This window comes from Lepisosteus oculatus, unplaced genomic scaffold, assembly GCF_040954835.1.
Source record: "Lepisosteus oculatus isolate fLepOcu1 unplaced genomic scaffold, fLepOcu1.hap2 HAP2_SCAFFOLD_88, whole genome shotgun sequence".
Taxonomy (NCBI): domain Eukaryota; kingdom Metazoa; phylum Chordata; class Actinopteri; order Semionotiformes; family Lepisosteidae; genus Lepisosteus; species Lepisosteus oculatus.
In genome coordinates, this window is record NW_027168426.1 from 268,683 (window position 1) to 290,581 (window position 21,899).

The window sequence follows — 21,899 nt, forward strand, 5'->3', positions numbered from 1 at the left end:
TACCACTTTCCTGAAAAAGAAGCGAGTACACTTCTTATTTTCTTCCAAGAACTGCACTCTGCTTCTTAACAGCACTCCTCGACTACTTTCTTGGCTATGCTCCGGATGTCCTTTTTTAAAAGGGTGATATCCTCGAGCACATCGAAGCCACTGTGCAGCATCGTGTAGAGACGCTGCAGCTGCCTCTGTTTCCTGGCTAGCACTCCTCTCCGTCTGGCAGCAGCCTTCCTTCCCTCAGCCATGAAAAAGGCCTTTGTCCTCATCTTCACCTCCTCCCACCACTCTCCTACTGACCCGTACTGACACTGCAAGGACAGCCACTGTGATAGTTTCTCCTTGTAGCGGGATACTACCCCCTCGTTCTCTAGCAGCTTTGTGTTGAGTTTCCAGAGGCCTGGGCCAAAGACAGTCCCGCCCTGGAGTTCCACTCTACACCCTAAAGCCTGATGATCTGAGAAGAAGACAGGCTGAAGAGTGACCCCAACAACTTTCACTCTCTCTGAGACAAAGCAATAGTCAATTCTGGAGCTGCTATTCCTCCCTGACCATGTATATCCTGCTGTTGTGGGATATATACATCTATATGTGTCTGAGAGTTTAAAGTCTTGAACTAAGTTTTGCAGGGCCAGTGAGCTGGAATCCAATTTTATCGGAGAGCTAGACTGCCTGTCTGTGTGCTCTAAGATACAATTAAAATCCCCTCCCACTATCACATCTGTGCTACTTAACAATAGGGGAGAGAGTGCCTTGAGTAGCTCCACCCTTACTCCCACGTCAGTAGGACAATACACATTGATTAGCCGCAGGTTAACGGTCCCCCATTCCACATCCACACACAGCAACCTGCCATCTATGACCCTCTGAATACTTTTCAATTTGAAAGCCCATCCTTTGAAAAGAATGGCCACGCCAGAGGCTCTGTTGTTATTGTCCCCTGACCAAACAGAAGGCCCTTTATCCCACCTATCTTCAAAGCTTTTATACCTCTCTTGATAGGCTAAAGCACACTCCTGCAACATCAACACATCTCCCTCTCTCTGCTGGAGGTAATCAAAGACACACTGGCATTTAACTCTGTCATTGATACCTCTGGTGTTAAGAGAAATTATGTTTAGAGCCATATTACATAAGAAAGTGGAACCAGTCTTTACAAAACACATTTCTCTTCGGTCTCAACTGTTACCTTCTTCTTTTTCTTTTTCTTCTTACCAATTTCCTGCCAGCCATCCTCTGAATGAGCCTTCATCAGGGTGGCAGCAGTAAAAGCGTTCACGGAGTCCATTTCAAGGAAGGGGGTAGAAGGAGGGGTGGAGGGGTTCCAGCTGTCCCCATCGCCATGCTCTCCTTCCTCCTCGCTCGGGGAGAAAACAGAGTCATTTTTCCTTTTCCTCAAGTCCAGCTCCTGGGAGCACCGAGGGGAAAGGGGTGCAGCCGATGCACCAGTCTCCTCTTCCCCCTCACCCACCAGCTGTTGCAGATCCTCCGTGATGGACTGGATGGAGGAGAGGAGGGCATCTGTAGCACTTGCAGAGTCTGAGAAAAGCAGCTCCGCTGAATCCTGGGTATCCTCGCTGGACCCGCTCCACCGGGGGGCCCCACACTGGCCCTCGTTCTGAGGAGCAGGAGTGGGGGAGGGGTCCTCGCTGTTCTCTGGGGTTTTCAAACCCTCGTGCTTGTCTGGTGCAGTCTGCGGTTGTGGGGGCGTAGTGGATTTCTCTTCCACCGGCCCCGGAGCCACAGCAGGACTGATCCTGGCTGGAGGCTGAGACTCTTTGTCCAACAAGGGTTCTTTGTTTGACTTGTTGTTTGCTTTGGCTTTTTCAGGCCGGTTTGGCTGAAACAAGCACTGCCTCATCCTTTCTCATTTTGAGTTTATAGGCGTAGGCGTGAGGGCAGTTCTTAAAAACGTGTCCTTCTGAGCCACATAAATTGCACTTTGGCAGCATTGAACAGTCAGAGGCTTAATGTCCCTGTTTGCCACAGGTCTTGCAGCATTTCACAGTGCAGGACGATGCCAGGTGTCCCACAGCACCACAGCGCCGACACACCTTTGGTTGTCCCACATAAAAAACATAGCCATTGCAGGCGCCCAGCCGGATTGTAGAGGGCAGGTGCCTTAAGCCTCCATTTACATTGTCCGGTAGCAAGCGAACCTCGAATTTCCTTGTTCCTGTTTTTATACCGTCAACATCTCTAACCTCAGTTCCATGGTGGACGGTGCAGTACTGCTTAAGCCAGGTGTGAATGTCCTCCGTCTTTGCCATTTCCGAGAACATAACAACCTCTCTCTCTGTGTCAGAGGCTGCAAGTTGATCTTCTCAAGGGCAGGAACTTTCCCTCTTTTTGCCTCAAACACATCCACACATTGTTCAAACAGAGAATAGGTAGCAAAAACAACCTCAAATGCTTTCTGACCTGGGAGAGCGAAGATGAAATACAAGTGCCGAGGTTCAAAGCCAAGTTCCTTCTGTAACACTTTTCTGCTGAACTGCATACGATCCATGAAGAGGTCATCCAAAAGCTCAAAACGTACAGCATTCTTGCGGGATCCAAAGGTTGCCATCTCAAACTGCAAAACAAACACTGCTTCCACAAAACAAGAAAACAATCCAACTACTCCAACTACAGGCTGATCAAGGTATCTCCCCTGCCAGGTAAGCCGAGAGCCGCAGGCGATGAGCCCGGAGCTGAACGGGCCCCACTGGCTCGTTTGTAAGGCCAGGTGCATTGCCAACCACGACCGGCAGGGGAGAGGACTTGAAGGCGGCCTGGGCTCCTGCAGCTGTCCAGCCACGCACTCTGGTTTCTCTTCATCTCGTACAAATCTTTTGCCTTTTACTAAAGATTTCCATGGAGAGGAGCATGAATGAGTTCCATACAATTTTTGTGCTTCCCTGCCTTTGGGTGGGGCGCAGCTGGGCTGGTCAAAGAGAGAAAACAAAACCGCTCACAATCGCTCTTATTACGGCGACTGTGGCCTTCTGCTCTGCGAGTCCTCGGTCTCCGCCTGTCTGATTGGCGCTCTTTTCTTTGGGGGGCGGGAAGTGTCCGGCCGCAAATATGAAGCGTTACAGCAACGACATGCCATGAGACGATTGATAACGATTTCCATAGGATCCCCGCGGTTGCCTGGCTACCGTCAGCTTTGCGCAGTGGCAGTATCGTAGCCTGTGAGGTTTAGCCGAGGCGCGATTATTGCTAGTTGAAAACTTTTCCCAATACCCCGCTTCCGCCGGTTTCCAATACAATCGGCGAAAGCAATTTTTGAGCAAGGTGTTTAAAGACAGATTTTGTCATGGTAACATCATGGTAGAAAGAAACAAGCTTGTTACGTCTCAACAGAAACGCTCTTTAGCTCTTTCAGCGTTATGCAGAGAACAGCGTCTGTCGAGATCACTTTTGAGTCAGCGCGAAACGCCGTGTGCTGTCAGTTTGATTTCATATTGCTCGTAGCGGCGCCCGGCTTTTGTCTGTCAAACGTTAGGTTGCGCTTCTTCATGCTGCATCGTCGGCATGAGTGGAGCTCTTTAAACGTCTGTACTTACTGCGCCCCATAAGAAATTGTTTGTCCCCGTTCAAAAGAGATTGTGCGATGTCCTGCTGCGTTCACAAAGCAAACCTTTGACAGTTTGAAAAGAGGAATTTATTCTGCTTCCTGTGCGTGCAGTAGTTACAAAGTTGAACGTCTTTACACGATCTGCTGCAGTTTTCAGTGGGCGGGCTTTGTCAGATGGCTTTGAAAAACGCACTGTGTTTCGGCTCGGGAAACATCATGAGCAGTGTCCTGCATGTTTTCTGTGTATAGCTGTCTTTTAACGCATACAGAATTCATTCGAAATCATTGATTTCTCCAATTAACAAGGGTCCCTTTTTGAACCTGCGAGAAGCATTCTTTCAATGTAAAAGATTTACTCCGAGGAAAGGCAGCATGACATTGAGAGTAGCTCAAGCTTTCAGCACCCGTATCGGACTGCGTGTATGCAGACACCGCTCAGAATCCCCTGTAAGATTCTCCCTCAATTCCGTTGTGCAGTGCTTTACCTCTTTCAAAAGGCTTCACTTTCCTAGTCACATTCCAAGACTCATCGAACCCGGGCTGTTTCCTCCAGCGGTATAGTATTGCAGTGAGACAGCACGATGCCTGCAAGACTATGTCACGCTAAACGCCACAGATTGTGTTTGTCCCTTCGTGTCAGTCGTCCTGCAGCCACGGGAAGTGGGACACAAACATGCTGCAATGCTTTCAGGACGTTTGGATTTGTTTGTGCAACATCCGAGAAGAGTACTTGTGGCTTGAATGTGAACTGTACGTGCCCGCCCCCTTTCCTCTGTAGTGCATGAGTTCCTCCCGGCATGCCCTTCGTCATTGTTCTGTCATCTTGTATTTAAAGGGTTGTATTTCTGCTGCTGAAAATAAGCAACGGTTTTCTCACAACGCCCTTTGTTCCCGACGGAGCCCTTGTCTGTCATGAAATTCTTTAAAACCTCAAGCTAGAAGAAGAAGACGACAAATATGAAGCGTTACAGCAAAACATGCCATGAGACGATTGATAACGATTTCCATAGGATCCCCGCGGTTGCCTGGCAACCGTCAGCTTTGCGCATTGGCAGTATCGTAGCCTGTGAGGTTTAGCCGAGGCGCGATTATTGCTAGTTGAAAACTTTTCCCAATACCCCGCTTCCGCCGGTTTGCAATACAATCGGCGAAAGCAATTTTTGACAGTCTCGTCAGAGCGTGACATAGTCTTGCAGGCATCGTGCTGTCTAACTGCAATACTATACCGCTAGAGGAAACAGCCCGGGTTCAATGAGCCTTGGAATGTTACTAGGAAAGTGAAGCCTTTTGAAAGAGGTAATGTCGACGCTTTTTTAACAGAGCACCAAAAAAGCGTCTTTTTTCAAGGCCCGGGTACTGAGCATTGTTGGTTCAGTGGTAGAATTCTCGCTTCCCACACGGGAGGCTCTGGTTCGATTCCCAGCCAAAGCAGTGGCTTTTGCAGCGAGCGGCTCCATCACTTGCATCCCCTTGCAACTCGCACCTCCTGTCGTTGTATTCTGGCGCAAGCAAAGAAGCGCACCTCTTTGCTGTTCCTGGTTGTTTTAAAACGCCAAATCGCTTGTACCCGCTGCCTTGGAAATAAATTCTTCAGCGTCTGCAAATGGCATTTTGCAGCTGGAAGCAGATGTCGACGCGTTTTGCACAGAGCACCAAAAAAGCGTCTTTTTTGAAGGTCCAGGCACTGAGCATTGGTGATTTAGTGGTAGAATTCTCGCCTGCCACGTGGGAGGCTTGGGTTCGATTCCCGGCCAATGCAGTAGCTTTTGCAGCGAGCGGCTCCATCACTTGCATCCCCTTGCAACTCGCAACTGAAAACCCACTGAAGCAAAGCAGGTGTTAGCCAGGTCAGTACCCGGATGAGGGTGAGCTACAGGGAAAGACAAAGTTTCCAGCTGGAAGCGGTGTTAATGGTGCCGGTGGGGGGGCGCTCACCCTGAGGTCTGTGCGCGTCCCAATGCCCCAGCATAGTGACGGAGACGCTGTGTTGTAAAAGGGCGCTGTCTCTTTGGTGAGATGTAAAACCGAGGTCACAGCGCTCTGTGGTCATTAAAAATTACCACCAAAACTTTTGACAAAAGCTCTTGGTAATTGATGGTCTTCAATAATGCTTCTCCTTTAGGTACAATTTAAATCAGCTGAAAAATGCTGTGAAATGGGGGGTCACTTCACGCTAGTGTAGGATTTGGGTTACAAGAACCATGAAACTGCACGAGAAAGCCCGTACACTGAATTAGCAACATCGACACCAAGAGAAAGGATGACAAATGGCTTTTATCTGGAACTTTTCATGTCCAAGGAGCTCAAAGTGCTTTCTGTGTACAACAGGGCCACTGAACTCCACACTGGCCACTGAACCACAGCAGTGGCTTGCTGGCTTGACATCTCCCAAGGAAAATGTTGAAATCGCATGTGGAACAGGAAAATGACCCTCGAGTATGAGGGAAAAAAAAAGAAAAAGATCAACTGGTGTGCGCCAACCCATGTCAGGACAGCCCAGTTTTGTTGATGAGGTGGCCGAGTGGTTAAGGCGATGGACTGTTAATCCATTGTGCTCTGCACACATGGGGTCAAATCCCATCCTTGTTGCTCTCCATGTCTGACACGTGTGCCCGTTCAGTGTTGGCCCTCCCGTTCTTTGCTCCGGTACTAGAGCCGTACATTTTCTAGCGGTGGCTGAACATGGTATAGTAGGCTAACGTCGGTATCGAGCAGTGACAGTAACAGTATTTACATGCCGCTGCTGCCAAGTGGCTCTGGGTTGAGACCGCATTTTCACTTACTTGCAACGCAAACGGAGAAAGCGATTTTTGACAGTCTCTCGAGAGACTGCGCTAGGTGTTTAGGGATAGACTTTGTCAGGTCCCCCTGGGATGGTGGCCTCTCAAATAGTTTGTGATTCCTCTAGAAGTTTATACAGTAGAAGCCTGCTTCGTGGCTTAAATCCAAGCTAATGTAACGAGTTAGAGGTCTGATGCAGAACTGCGAATTCAATGAACGGGAACAGTACAGTATATTGCACTGTATGTGTGAGGAAAGCTGCCCCCTTCTGTCCCTTGTCGACCGAACAGAGGACTGTAAAGGATACCGCCAAGAAACTTAAGGATGCTGGTTGGAATCCAGCTCCAAAGAAGCCCCTTTGGGTGTTATGTCATCAAAAAGTATGAACAGTGAATCTCCCTTTGATCAAAAGCGCAACAGAGCTGTTTTCTGTGGAGCACGTTTCAGACCCGTAGACCTGTTTTATTTGTAGGGCAGGGCGCATTCCCAAACGCGAATCTCCTGTTTTAGAAATGCTTTGGGCGGCGTGAAGTGAAAATAAGAAGTGGGCTCCAGATGCACATGGAAGCAATCAAGTGTTTCATCCGAGCTGTTTCAAAGACTGCCCAAGAGCCTTCCTTTCACAGAGGCGCAACGATTAATGATGGGGGTGCACCCTTCAATGCGCCTTACGACTGTAGGGAGTGATTGAGACGATTCGTAGCGTGTGCTCATTTCTCTCTATTCCCTGTGTTGCAGTGGTAGGATGACGTAAATTACTGCTTCGACACGTAACGGCATTATAATCAAGTGCAGGAGCTGAGCCACGGCGCCCCAGGAGTGTTGTCCTTTTGCAGCCACTTAGACACACCTTTAGAAAAACATTTTGTTAACAGGCATTCTGCCTCAGCCTAAACACCTATAGCTTGCAAAGCGCATGCTATTAGACAGGCACCTCTGCAAGATCTTAAGAGTCTCTTAAACTAGTGATAGTAAGGTATTCCCAATGGGCGATGTTCGGCTTTCAAATCATCTCTCCGTGGAAGCGCCGAGATGCAGCTGTTTATGGCTTAGAAGCAGCTGACTGTTTCACTACCTAGCTGATCACTGTCAGTCAGGGAGCTTAGAGGTGAAAAGCCTGTCTAAGAGACAATTCGCCGTCGATCAGTTCAATATGTTCCGTACCAGCTCGGCGCACCCGAGATCATCTTGGTAGCCGTGTAGCTCATATGAGTGAGAGCGTGTGTGTGTACCACCGTGATTGGATGCCGGCCCTTCTCAAGTCACAGTAAACCTTCTGCTCAAAAAAAGTGAGCTAAAACCTCACTCTGCACAGTAAAACCTCAAAAAAAGTGAGGTTTTATTTAATCTCTGACCAAGGGAAACGTTTCATTTTTTCAAAGAAATGTTTGTTAAAAAATGAAGTCATAGTTCTATGGGATTCAATCAGAGACCGTGCGATATGGAAGTCAGGAACCTAACCCACAGCGCCAACAGCACAGTCACGTGCTGAGTGCTGAAAAAGCACTACAGAAACATTATCGACAGACAATGTACAGTGTGTACTATTCTTGTGTTGCGGTACATGAATATAATTATATCGTTATTAATTTCTAATTTATAACTTTATAAATTTACTTTATAAATTTATTAACGTTATTAATTAATTTCACGACGCACAGACAGGGCGCGGGGAGCTGCCGCCTGCAAACACAGCTCCAGGCAGGACTCCACTCCGCAGGAGCCGCAGAAAAGAGGAGATGGGCAGAGACCTGAGCTGCTGTTGCTGCAGACGCTGTCTTTTCTGCACTCGGGGTAGGAGTGAATGTTGAGTTGCCCTTAGAAATGAAGCAGAGCACTTCAACGGCACGGGTGTGTGTGTGTGCGTGCGCCTGGTGAGTCTGGGAGACAGATCGAACCTGGGCTAAAAGAGAGGGGGCTTAGCCCTCTTCCATTTGTTAGTTCAAAGTTGTACAACCCATTTGTATCTGCTAGGCGGCGCAGTCATCGTGCACAAAGAACGCTTTGAAAAGCGTCAAAGGCAAGTCATTCCGAGTTGGTCGTTTGTGTTTTCCGTTCAGACGCGAAATGCTGAAATGATCTCTCGGCTCCTCGGTTGTCATTTCTGCTCCGTAAAGGAATCACAGCACGCGTCGGCTTCCAGCACGGTGGGTCGGGACACGATGCCGGGGGTCGGAGAGTGTGATGTCTTCCTCGTTAGTATAGTGGCAAGTATCCCCGCCTGTCACGCGGGAGACCGGGGTTTGATTCCCCGACGGGGAGTAGCTTTTCTTTTACCTCCTTAGAGAAAGGACTGCCTTTCACTTCTCTGTTTTCTAACACAGCGTCGTGCGCCTTTTCATTGCTCTCGCTTTCAGAGCCTCCGCACGGCACACGACTCGACATCAGGAAGCACATTGAAGTGAAAGCAGGGAGCGCTGCGACATGCACTGTGCAGATCCCGCCACACTAAGAGGTGAGTGGGTCTGTTCGATGCACAAAGAACGCTTTGATAAGCGTCAAAGGCAAGTCATTCCGAGTTGGTCGTTTGTGTTTTCCGTTCAGACGCGAAATGCTGAAATGATCTCTCGGCTCCTCAGTTGTCATTTCTGCTCCGTAAAGGAATCACAGCACGAGTCGGCTTCCAGCACGGTGGGTCAGGACACGATGCCGGGGGTCGGAGAGAGCGATGTCTTCCTCGGTAGTATAGGACCTGCCACCTGTCCCCACCTGTCACGCGGGAGACCGGGGTACATCAGGACGCGCAGTGAAGTTAAAGCAGGATGCGCTGCGACATGCACTGTGCAGATCCCGCCACACTAAGAGGTGAGTGGGTCTGTTCGATCACAGCGCTAGGCGAATCCCCAATCCCCTCTTGTGCGTGGCGACAGAAGAAGTCTGGTCTGTTTCCGCCTGGTTTCGAACCGGGGACCTTTCGCGTGTGAGGCAAACATGATAACCACTACACTACGGAAACGGTGGTAAGATGTGCCCAGCGGCCCAGTGCTGAGCTTCGCCAATGCGACTCAGCTGCTTCCAGTGCCTTTATTGGGGTGCGCTGATGGACCATGCTCTCTCTCCAGAGACCAGCACGCCTGTCATGGACGGAGCAGGAAAGACGGCGCCACATTCTACAGCCCTCTCCACTCAATCGACGAAATCGGGCTACTGAAGTGGAGAAAATCGCCTCTCCAGAAAGTGCAAATATCATCTTGGAGAGTATAAATCCTATTGCCGAAGGTCAGCCCTGTCTACCAGAGTAACCCTCCCACCTCCTGCAGCGATGGTCAGCTCGTCTCACACGCGAGAAGTTTCGGCTGGAAACAAGCGCCCCCTCTTCTCGCACGTTTTGCACGTTGAGTAGTTTTAATGCGGCTCCTTCGTACACAGTGCTGATCTTTTGGAAAGCAGGAGGCAAAATTGACACGTTCCCATACCGGGAGTCGAACCCGGGCCGCCTGGGTGAAAACCAGGAATCCTAGCCGCTAGACCATATGGGAGTGCACAACCCTTCTGTTCCGGGCATCATGCAAGCAAACTACATAAATATGAGAAAACACGCAAGAGAGTTGTCACTCAGAGTGTCGAAGGGTCGATGTATACTGGGACTCAGTTGAAATGCAACGTCAGGACTTTTCCGAATTATGTCACACGAAGAGAGCACAGCCTTTTCCGCCCTGCCACGTGTGTATCGGTAACTCGCCGTGATCGTATAGTGGTCAGTACTTTGTGTTGTGGCCGCAACAACCCCGGTTCGAATCCGGGTCACGGCAGAATAGGGGCGTCTGCTTTTACTACTTGCACGAATGAAGGCAAAAAAAAGCCAATTGATGTGAACGAACGGCGCTTTACAGAGGAGTACTGCCTGACTGGATCGTTGATGAACGACAGAGGCCACTCCGACCTCTTCTCGGGTTTCTTCAATGACTTACTAAGGATCTTCTTCACATTCGCCCATGCAGGGGAAGCCAGTTACACCAAAGCAAACGCAGGAAAGTGCATTTCAAGCAGAGACCAGGAGGGACCTGTTTACACCAAGAGTGGTCGGAATATGGAACAATGCACCCAGCCCTGTTGCTGGAGTCGATTCTTGATTAGATCTTGGGCTTACTAAGAGGCCCCCGCTGGATACTAATCTTTCTGTTGTTCTCGCAGGTGTTGCGCTGCTTTTGAGCCGACAGAGCTCGTCTTGGTCTGTCGGGATAGCCCAATTGCAAATGTTTGGCTCCAGGTACAGAAGGAATGTGCGTTTGGTACAAGAGTGCATGAAGGCACCGGAAATACATTGGGATCAAATGACTGGTGGTTCAAGACCTCTGTGAAGTGCAGGAGCGTGCAAGAAGAGGCTGTTTTCACCCGGTCTCGAACCTGGGACCTTTCGCATGTTAGGCAAACGTGATAACCACTACACTACGGAAACCTGTAGGGTTTGTTGCTGGTGTATCGCTTGCGTTTCGGGCTGAAAAAGGGAAGCGTCACTTTAGGCAGGGGGCGCTGGAGAGAGGAACAAAGGGCGCGATGAAACAAAAAACCGAAACCCGGGATCGAGCCAGGGACCTTTAGAACATACTCTCACGAATCGTTAGAATACGTGCGTTTCATCATCAATTGCGTAACAACCACATTCGTTCGACTTGAGCCATCAAGCTCATAGTTTTCAAATCTTGAAAGCTGTCATTGAGCACATCATAGTGTGCAGTACGCCCCGTAACTTGCGTACTTCAACAGAAAGAAGAGCAGACAGCTCCATAAATATGCGAGGCGCAGAGAGTGCAAGGCGAGCCGCACACGTTTCGGTGGCTGAGAGAGGGCAGTTTTTGCTTCTGCATTTCCCAAGTAAGGACGCATGACAACAAGCGATCGCGGTGCTCATTTACGACATAGTGGTGATGAGTTTTCACTACGTGTTCTTTTGAACGAGCAATGAGGTTGCTGCCTTGGACAGCTGACTGCACGCTCTCATTGTGCCACGTGATGAGTATTCACCAGGCTCGTTCAGTCATTAGTCACATTCCATCGTTTGCCATAAGCAGATGCTGCAAGGTGATGTGGATATCAATTCCCAGTCTTGTGGACGAGGACAAAAAGAGCACACAAGGGCTCATCCGCGAGTTGAACCCAGGACCTCCCACACCCTAAGCGAGAATCATATCCCTAAACCAATGAGCCACGGCGGCACTTGCCATTTTATTCTGTCAACGAGCTTGAGGACGGGGGAGAGGCATCATTCGCTCGTCCAGTCAGACCTTCATCAATAAGTCAAGAAAGCTGCAATTACACGACTGCCTTGCAGACGAAGGGCAGTGAACTGCAACTGGTAAGAGGGGAACAAGCGGCACTAGGCGACACCGAGGCATAACCCCAGCAAGGGGGGTTAGCTTGCATGGTACAGCGCTTGCTTTGCACGCGAGAGGTAGCGGGATCATTTCCCACGTCCTCCAGGTGTGTGCTTAGAGCTTGATGTGCCGAAAGGTGTCCTTTAGCCTGTGGTCACGCCTTGTATGGAAAGCGTCATGCAGCTGTCAATCATTTCGCAGCCACGCCCCCTCTTCATCTTCTCTCTGCCTTAAGCGTCTCCGCCACTCTCTCTTGACATTTCATGTCAGCATGTCAGAAGTCCGAGTGACGTTTTTAATGGCTGAGTGAGGGCACGATGCTGAAGCAGAGAGGCCACTTCAGCCAGAGAGACTTGTGCTAGGTGAGATCTGAAAAACGGACTCGCAACAGAAACAGACCAAAAAAGTATCGGTGAGATCAAAAGGCAAATGCAACATCCAGCAGAGGGCGTCTAAAGATTAGGGAACGGGCGACTGAAATCCATATGAGGCAAACTTTCCGGCTGTGTACTGCAGCTGGCCTCGTAGGCGTAGTTGGTAGCGCGTCAGTCTCATCGTCTGAAGGTCCTGAGTTTGATTCTCACACGGGGCAGGGCTGCTTCCTCTCTTGTTCTTTTCAAACACTTGCGGCAACTGTTCGCTCATAACCACGTCTGGAATGCGTGACCTTTACACGGGGGAGAAGCAATGCCGCATCCCTTTTCTAAAGAACATTCACATTCAGAAATAAGTCAAGAAATTTGCCATTACTTTAGCTCGCGCTTCTGTCAGCCTGCCCATGTTGCCAAAGAAAGATTCACTCGGCGTCAACATGACAGAACAGCGATCACTTGAAAACACTGTTCCACACTCCGTAAGCAAGAACTTCAGTGTTTGCAGTCACCCGATATGCCGATAGTCAAAGGAGCACAAAACACGAAGCGTCAAAAGACAAGATGAGTTGATGGAAAGAGCGTTGAATTGATGAGCACAAAAGTTCACCTCGTACAATAGGCAACGAAGGTCCCGGCGTCATCATCGCACTTGAAAGGACTGCCTTGCAGACTAAGGGCAGTGGGAGGTTGCTGTTTTGAGATGGAGGCATTGGGATGGTGGGCCGAGATCTATTCTTCTTAAGGAATTCTTCATCGTGAAAGATCGGTCCACAGGTCATCCAAAGAACTTACAAATTTTTGGGACTCAGGGAATCACGTGCTTCCGGAAGGGAGTGAAGTGCTCAAACACATGACATGCCCCCTTGATCTCACATGCACAATTCTGCTGCAACATGCACAGCTACCGTCCACACCAGGCAGTGGGGCTTCAGCAGAATTTGCTACGCTACCTGCAATTACATATCCAGCTGCACACATATACATGGCCCCTCTGTCCTTTTCAGGATCTCAAAAAAAAGCATAGCGTGGTTTTCCTGCAACCTGATTGACCGCATCTCCCTCAGAATGTGCCCCGTTGCATTCATTGCTGAAGCAGGACGGAGGCTAACGGGCATGCCAGAACAGTTAGGCTCAGCGATCTCTCCAAAATATTGTGGTTGTAGTGGAAGAAATATGGTTTAAATTGTACCTTGGTATTTCAAACTCTCTCTAGAATGTTATCCATTTCTATTTTATTTTGACAGGAACTGGCTAATGACACTAGATGAAAAGAGAAGAAAGAAAACACAACGTTTCGGCCGTGGAGCCTTCTTCAGGTGTGAGGGCTCCACAGCTGAAATGTTGTGTTTTCTTTCTTCTCTTTTAAGCATGGAATAGACCTATTACTTGTTCCTTTGCAGCCTACGCATGCTGACACAGCTCCCCACCTGAACTGCTAATGATGCCTGGTAGTTTGTGGTACTTGGGTATTGTCTTATGTTTGCTCAAACTGCATATGTGTGATTGCATATTTTTGGGTATTTTCAAATGTCAATATTTAATTCACTGACATTCCTGTATGCTTGGAAGAAAGGTAGATTGGATTTGGCACAGGACGCCTGCCCATATTTGTTGATCATTTTTGGGCTGGAAAAACAGCCACAAAAACAGTCATAAAAAGTGTATGAAAAAAGCTCTCTCCAATATTTCCCTTCTCTTCGCCATGGTTACACTGCCCGTTCTTTCCGTCTTTTGTCCTTCTACAAAGATTCCAGGGCTCTTTTTCCACCATCTTTTTCTTCTTCTTCTTCTTCTTTTTCACAGCCTTAGTCCCAGACTGTCCTGGGGTCAGCTGCTTTGGTTGCTCTTCTCCATTTGTCTCTGTCGAGCACATCTTCTTTACTCACTTCACATACCTCCATATCTTTTCTCACACAATCTATCCATCTCTTTCTAGGCCTGCCTCTTCCTCTGTTACCTTCCACCTCAAATTCCATTACCCTCTTTGTTACTTCCTCAACGTCCCTCCTCATGATATGTCCATACCACCGTAACCTCGCCTCTCGCATCTTCTCAACCACATTCACCACCCTACATCGTCTACGGATTTCTTCATTTCTGATCTTATCCTTCATTGAAATCTGCAGAATCCATCTCAACATCCTCATTTCAGTTCTTCTCATCAAGTTCTCTTCCCTCTTTCCAACTGCCAAGCATTCAGCTCCATATAGTAGTACAGGTCTAATCACAGTCTTGTACATTTTGCACTTTAACTTTCTGGGAATTTTCCTGTCACAGATTATTCCAGTTATCTCTCTCCACTTGTTCCATCCAGCTTTCACTCTTTGTTTTACTGCCTCCAGTGTTTCTCCTCCCTTTACCAGTTTTGATCCAAGGTATTTAAAGTCATCAACTTGTTTCAGTTTTCCTCCATTTGTCTCCTCATTATTGGTCATAGTATCTCCTCTTCTCTCCATTACCATTATTTCAGATTTTTCTGCATTCATTTTCAGTCCACCTTTTTCCAGACTCCTCTGCCATTTGAACACTTTCTCCTGTAGTTCTACTTCTGAGTCTGCCATCAGTGCCACATCATCAGCAAAGATGAGTTCCCAAGGCACTTCTGTTCTTACCTCCTCTGTCAGTGTGTCAATAATGTTTATGAAAAGGAAAGGACTTAGTGCTGATCCTTGGTGTACTCCAACTGTGATTTCAAACTCTTTTGTCTCTCCCTGTTGTGTTATCATCTTCGTAGTTGCATCTCTATAGGTTGCTTGAACTAACTTCACCATGCTTTCTGGTACTCCTTTCTTCCTCAAGCACCAATAAACCACCTCTCTGGGCACACGGTCATATGCCTTCTCCAAGTCCAGAAAGGCCACATACAGCTTTTTCCCTTTCTCTAGTGTCTTCTCCTGTAACTGTCTCATCACAAAAATGGCATCTGTTGTGCTTTTCCCCACTGAGAATCCAAATTGTGAGTTGTGGATCCTGATTATCTTCCTGAGTCTCTTGTCCAGAATTTTTTCCAGGATTTTCAATCCATGTTCCAGAAGTTTTATTCCTCTATAGTTTTTACACTCCATTGGGTCTCCTTTCTCCTTGTAGATGGTAACCATACTGCTTTTTGTCCATTCTTCTGGAATTCTCTCTTCCTTTGCAATATTGTTTAGCAATCTCGTCAGCCACTGAATCCCCTCTTTTTCCACCATAATATCAGAATTTTTTTTTTCTCTTTTAAAGGCTGTAGGTGGGGTGTGATGGACTGTACCACTATCATAGAAGATTTTTTCAGGACACATCGCAGTTCCATAGTAGAATTTATCAATAGTAGAATTCCATAGGACATTATTTACCAACATATTACCCAGTGTGAGACTCTGCCAGTAAACCTCAGAGCATTGAGTTCTCCACTGATAAAGATGGCTGTCTGAAGTCATGAAATCCACTGCTGGGATGCCTGAGAGACAGTAATTGAATCTTGGCTGGAATTAGGCTTTCTATTAGTGTTGATCTTTGGGAATTATGTGGTAAAAAGGGAAAACTCCTTTACTTTAGTCAATTTGAATGTTCAAATGTACAGAACCTGCAAAACTAAGCAATGAAAAAAATCCATCACCACTCTCATGATAGCATAACTCATAGTCTCTGCTGTTGTGTAACAATACACACTTTCAATTTTCTTATCGCCTGTCTCCAGAGAGAATGTTGTTAGTGCTGATGACCTTGAATTAGACCTTGTTGACTCTGTAAAACAATCTTCCTCTGCTTCGATTTTCACTCAGATTGATTTTGTTCTCAGATTATTCCTGGCAGGACTGAGTTTCTAGGAAATGAAAAGTGAAAGAAAAAGTACAGAAGATCAGCCCTTGAATATACAACATTGTGCAGTGAGATTGTTAAATGTATTAGCTGCTATCCCGTGCTAGAGCCTGTTGTGGTAAGCAGTGGATGACAGGATCTAGCACAGATACTAATGAAACACTGTTGAAAGATAAAACACTTGAGTCTTATTTTAGTTTTCTATTTCCCTTTCATTTGTGATGTACTGTACAACAGGCCACAGAACATGCACAAAAACAGATATGCACACATTCACACCAGGCAATGACAGTCTGCCCAGTCAGAATCTGAGCTGAGGTATCAGAATTCTGAATTCCCTGAATTCTGTCATGGATCATCCACAATAAGGGCAATGTTTGAACACGAGGATCCCCAGGAGAGAGCCTAGTAACATAAATCTTGGAGCAAAAGCAGATGATTATCTTCATAGTTTGTGTGGTTGAGCCAAAGTTGAGCATGAGGATATGTGAGTGTAGTGGAAATCTAATGAGTTAATTGATTCTTAAAAATGTAGAGAGCTTTAAAAAAAATATATTGGTGCTTTTAGATAATATTTCAAGGATATAACTGCTATGCTACAGTACGTGCAGAATTTTAGAAAACAGTTCGTCAACAAAGTACACTGTTTAGGTTAGTTTAGAAGACAATGTACCAAAATAATATATGCTGTCTGGGTCATTAGAATTAGCTGAAAGTAACTGATAAGCTTTGAATAACAAATCTAGTTTTCTTCTCTCGCTCTATGATGTAATCTGTTTTCTCTTAGAGAAAGGGGAAGTTTTAGAAGGGACCAAGTGCTGAACTTTTTTACAGCGCAACGTCTTATAAAAACCCTGTACTGCTTGTAACAAATTGAGTCTCTGATGCACTTTGCGAAGTGGCAGCAGGGCTCCCAATATTGCAATATTGAAATAAAGACCTTACTCAGGTGAGAACTCTCTCTTGTGGCTTCCTTGATAGTTAAATTTCCATGACAATTTGGGGGCTCGTCCGGGATCACAAACCTGAACGCGAACGGCTGCTGAAACTCCATCCGGACCCGGACAATTTTAGCAAATTGGACGAACCTCGGAGGATAAACTGTTTATCCTTCCAGAGACGCGTCTGGAGAATTGGCAGCTGTCTGACGTCAGTAAGTGATCCTTAAAAATTAATAGTTTGAGAAGCGAGCCACAGGGGTGTTCTCACGCGGGTTTGATGAGTCTGGGACTCATATAAAGAACTTATCTTAACACAGACGTGTGGTTTTTGCTCTGCGGAGTAGTTAATGTGATAAGGTTCTAAGTAAGGCACCGATCGGTAAAAATGGGAAATTAAAATTCAGAGACGAAAATGGGACCGAGCAGTCCAGCAAAAGTACATGTACGACAAATTCGGAGAAACAATTATAGCCTGGGTTAGGGAAAAAAATTATGTTCATGAACTGTAAAGCTAGGGTAATAGGTGTAAGGGAACTTGCACATAATTTATATATGATAATTAGGGGCCCATAACTATGAAGGATCTTTGTAAGTGAATCAGAATGGACAGAGGAAAGTTGAATTAGGAAAAAGAAGTTTCCTGAAGAAGGGGAAACTTAGAAGAGAAGGAGAAGAAATGAAAGAAAATGAATTGGAAAACTTATTTAATGGAAAGAGGAATCACAGAAATAATGGGAAGCTTAAAAAAAGACTAGTCTTGAAACTAAAGAACAGCAAACTGCAGCTAAAGTCATGGCCATGCGTACTAAAAAGAAAAAGTCTCCACCGAAATTAGAAAGCGGTCCGGAGCCACTTGTTTGTGAAATACCAATGTGCACTTTTTCAGGTCCAGAAAGAACTCCACCATATGTACAGTACATTGACATTGGTCTCCTAGTGAATTATTTGCATTAGTTAAGTCTTTTCCTTAATTGCCTGATGATCGTAAAGAATTTAGAAGAAAGGCAAGCGCCTTGTTCTTGATTGTCTTAAGCCTAATTACAGTGACATAACCTTGTTGCTAGATCATATTGTTCCTAAAGGTTTTCAACATCCTCTAAAAAGGAGGAGGCAGATTGGCGGATACGTGACCCAAATGATGAAGAAGTATCCATCTAAATTAAACCACACGGACATGGGGAGGAAAAGTTAGGCGGCCGCTTCTAAAAAGAGGTAAGGACTCCTCTTTTCTAAAAAGTCCCTTGTCCTCTCCATGTTGCTGTGGTGGGTTCAGGGTTTTCCTGAAGCTGAAGCGAGTACAACAGAAAAATGAGTTAATGGTGTATGTGTTTTAGATGCCTGTTTTGTGAAGGTGGGGTAGAAAAGGAGGGATTGCTGAAGGAATAGCATCTCGCCCTGCCCGTGCGAAAAAATCCAGGTGTTGCATCCTGGTACACGACTGCAGTACGGCTGAAGGTAGCAACTAGAACTGTACTCGAGGAAGAGCCGAAAATGGTAACTCGATTCAACTGTGTGTTTAAAGCCAGGATTTGGAACCTGGTCCGTGTTCCCGAATTGTGATAGTTCGTCAGTTTGTCTCGACTGGGGGATTCCGCGGGGCGCGTGGGAGACGTGAAAATGGTTTGGTGTGAAGGAAAAAAAAGTTTGATTAATCCAAAGTGAAACTTAAAAGAAATATTGACTGTCAGACGGAATTTAGGCTGAACAGGAATGTAGAAAAGTGTATGAACCTTTGGATAAAAATATTTAGAGGAATATTTGAGAATTCAACAGAATATCATAGATGAGACGCAAAAATCCCTGATGGAAAAGCTAAAAGCAATGGCTGAACGAAACGAAGTTGTATATGTAGAAAAAGAGAAAGCAAAAGAAGAAATAGAACGCCTTAAGAGAGAATCTGGGAGAAGGGTGGGAATTAGTGTGGAGATTTTTGAAAGAGCATTACCCACCGAAAACTGATTAGAGAAAATTAACAGCATGTCAGCAGAAGGAAGTGAGGATGTTTTCAGATTTTACAGAAAGGTTTATAGCTTTATGGATAGTATACTCGGGGTTAGCCGATGAAAAGGAAGTGAATGAAGATACTTCCACAGTAATAAAACAAATTTACTTGAGTGGGTTAAAACCTGATGTTGCCAAGAATGTGCAACTATGCTTTCCTGATATTACGAACAGAGACAGATGTGATTTAATAACTCGCGAAGCATGCATGCAGAACTGCGAGCGCTGCAAATGGGTGGTAAAAAGACTCCCAAGGAGGAGAAAAGGGAGCCGCCAGTTTGTCGAAATTATTGTGCGACTTTAATGTTATACCGAGATATAAAACCTCAAAGACAGAACTACTAATAAGCTGGTGTGCAGTTACTAAAAAAAAAAATGTGTTTTTTGGAGAAATTGTAAGAAAGAGGCTTGATTTCACAATTAAAGAACTTGTCAGAAGCTGAAACGAGAGCCGTGTGTGAACTAACAGTTTTAATCTAGTAAGCCCCTCTGTAGCCTTCCTAAATTTATCTCAGGATTTAAATAAAAGTGAAATAATCTTACAGTGTGCAGTAACTGTGGGGCACAGGAGCACAGCTGTCCTGTTTTTAGACTAAAACAGCATAAAGATGTGATATAACGTTTTCTAACGGATAACAGGAGGCTACAGGAGAAGGAGTGTAAGGGTTGTGTTTAAAGCAAATATAAGCTGTCACAGTCTGCTTGGGTAAAGATGTACAGTTTCAACTACTGATGTGGGTGGGGGACACCCCAGACCTATTTTAGGCCCAGACTGCAGCATTTTATAAGGAATAACTGCATGAAATAGCATTTATGTAAACTAACTCAATAGAGTTATGTGATATTGTGATTGTTTTACCTAATGAGGGAATCCATAAGGCCGGACTACTCCAAGTATTGGATCTTGAGAGGAAAAAAAGGAGTATAAAACCAACTACATGATAAAGCCAGGGTGAATGCCTTCTCAGAACGAGCTTGTCTAGTGACGTACTGGTTTAAGGGGGGTAGTGCAGTCTAAAGACAAAATTGCCTTGACCCCTGCAGCAGAAACCGTTTTTGATGTTTTGAAACAAGCTTTCTTGCAGGCACTGGCTCTGGACTGGATTCCCTCAGACGGATCATCTGTATGTAATCTGTATGTAAGTGAAAGAAATGGGTCGTGAGCTGTTGTGCTGGTGCAGGAGCATGGAGATAGGCATCGTCTGGTGGGTGGCCCGGTGGCCAAGGGGCCGTGTTTATGTGTTGTGCAGGCTACCTGCCTGGCTGTATAAACTGTGAATAATCTGGTGTAGAACTAGCAGACCGAATGAAAAGATTTAATTGAAACTTGTAAATATGCTAAATGGAAAATTGTAGCAATTTATATAGACTGTATATATACATTTGGTGTATGCCACAAGTTTGGATGGCAGTGAAGGAATAGGGATTTCCCCAACATGGCAGGGACTCCAGTTAAGAATGCTGGGTTTGTCTCTGAACTGTTAGAAGCTTTGCAGCTGCTGACTGAAGTAGCTGTGGTAAAGTGTAAATCACATAATAAAGAAATGTTTCCAGTAACTCGAGGGAACAACTTTGCAGATGTAGCTGTCAGGTGAGCAGTACTCGTAGAACAGGAGTCTGAGACCCCTGTGAGACCTCTGTTGGTGAAAAGGGGACAGCTACAGGATATTCAGGCTGAGGCCTCTAAAGCAGAGAAAAGGACATGGTTAGAAAAGAGTGTGGTGCTGCCAGCACACTGGACGCTCTGCATGCCCTCACAGCCTAATGCCCTTTATAGCTCGACAAATGCACTCTGTCGGACACCTGGGTGGGGACCGTGTTTGAAGCAGTACCCACTTATGTGGTATCTCAATGTGATGCTTATCAAAGGAACTCAACTACAGTTCAGGTGCAGGTGCTACAGCTCAAAAGGCCTGCTCCTGAGAAACCTTTCACGCAGTAGCAAATGTTTACAATTTACAATTGTAAAGGGAAACCTTGGCTCTTATCATCTGTTTTCCCAGTGGGTTGCTGTCACTGCCTCTGTGTCTACCAAACACTTGATGATGGAGATAAGCCCTCAGTGGGCACTGACCTACCGCTTGTATTATGATCAAGGGACAGGCTGTGGCTGGATTATTCGGGGTGAGATGGACTGAGATCACCCTCAGTCTGCTGGAACAGTGGAATGAAGGAACAGAACTCTAAAAGATCGACTAGACATCAGAATGAAGGAACGCCATGGAATGCGGGCTGGATCAAACAGAACTGTGTAATAGAGCCTGTTTGATATCATCACAAGCCAATCAACAAAACTTCCTGGAGGGATGAATTTGGCTAATGGATTGTTAAATTTGCTAATTCTCTATTGTAATATTGTAGGTTGTTAATTGAAGTGGTGCATGGGGCTGGTGAACAGGTGCTGGACACTTGGAGACCTCCAGTAGAGGGAAGACACGACCTGATACCTGGCGAGTGGGTATGGTGAGGAAGATATACCCTGCCAGATGTTGCAACCCTGCTGGGAAGGACCATATCAAGTGCAACTGACTACCGACTCTGCCATCTGAGTGACAGGACGAGATCGCTGGATCTACGCATTGCGCCGACACCGAACCACTGCACCAGAGACTGAGTGAACATTAATTATTATATTGTAACTGTTTCTGTGTTTGTTGAGCTTCCTGAGGGGGGGCGACAGTGTACCTGTTAAGTGTAATGAGTTTTACTTTGATAAAATGGGGATATGGAATCAATACTTTATCAGTCAGCCACAAATAATAATCAGAGCTCATGTTGGGATTGTATTGCTATAGAAGATGCTCATGGGAGTAATCCCCTTTGATAGAGGTGATTATTTAGGTTTATTGGCATGGGTAAATAGCCCTTCTTTTAGTCTGAGTGTAACTCAGATATATTAAAATGGAAATAACTGTATGCTCCTCGCTATAATCACAGTTTTAGGCCATTCTCTATTAGGGTGATAGACAGCTGTTTAGGTGAGCAAAGACTAAACAGTACTTGTATTCTAGACAATTATTAGCAAATGAATGACTTAGCAAAGCACATCTATGATGAAGAAAAATATATATCATAATTATAATCCAGATAATTGGGGCATTGGTGCATGGCTACAGTCTGTGCTAGGAAC

General features: G+C 46.1%; 6 non-coding genes across 6 annotated transcripts; 5 read left to right on the forward strand and 1 right to left on the reverse strand.

Annotated features, from left to right (window-relative positions):
- Positions 1–2,794: 2,794 nt before the first annotated feature.
- On the forward strand, positions 2,795–2,911 carry LOC138236286 (U5 spliceosomal RNA). The gene has a single exon (XR_011188578.1). It is a non-coding gene; the product is annotated as a U5 spliceosomal RNA (small nuclear RNA).
- A 230-nt stretch (positions 2,912–3,141) lies between these two features.
- LOC138236275 (U4 spliceosomal RNA) lies at positions 3,142–3,286 on the forward strand. The gene has a single exon (XR_011188568.1). It is a non-coding gene; the product is annotated as a U4 spliceosomal RNA (small nuclear RNA).
- Positions 3,287–4,593: 1,307 nt separating this feature from the next.
- Positions 4,594–4,735, forward strand: LOC138236266 (U4 spliceosomal RNA). Its single transcript, XR_011188559.1, has one exon. It is a non-coding gene; the product is annotated as a U4 spliceosomal RNA (small nuclear RNA).
- A 3,792-nt stretch (positions 4,736–8,527) lies between these two features.
- Positions 8,528–8,599, forward strand: trnad-guc (transfer RNA aspartic acid (anticodon GUC)). The gene has a single exon. It is a non-coding gene; the product is annotated as a tRNA-Asp (tRNA).
- Positions 8,600–9,744: 1,145 nt separating this feature from the next.
- trnae-uuc (transfer RNA glutamic acid (anticodon UUC)) lies at positions 9,745–9,816 on the reverse strand. Its single transcript has one exon. It is a non-coding gene; the product is annotated as a tRNA-Glu (tRNA).
- Positions 9,817–10,017: 201 nt separating this feature from the next.
- On the forward strand, positions 10,018–10,089 carry trnah-gug (transfer RNA histidin (anticodon GUG)). Its single transcript has one exon. It is a non-coding gene; the product is annotated as a tRNA-His (tRNA).
- The last annotated feature ends 11,810 nt before the right edge of the window (positions 10,090–21,899 follow it).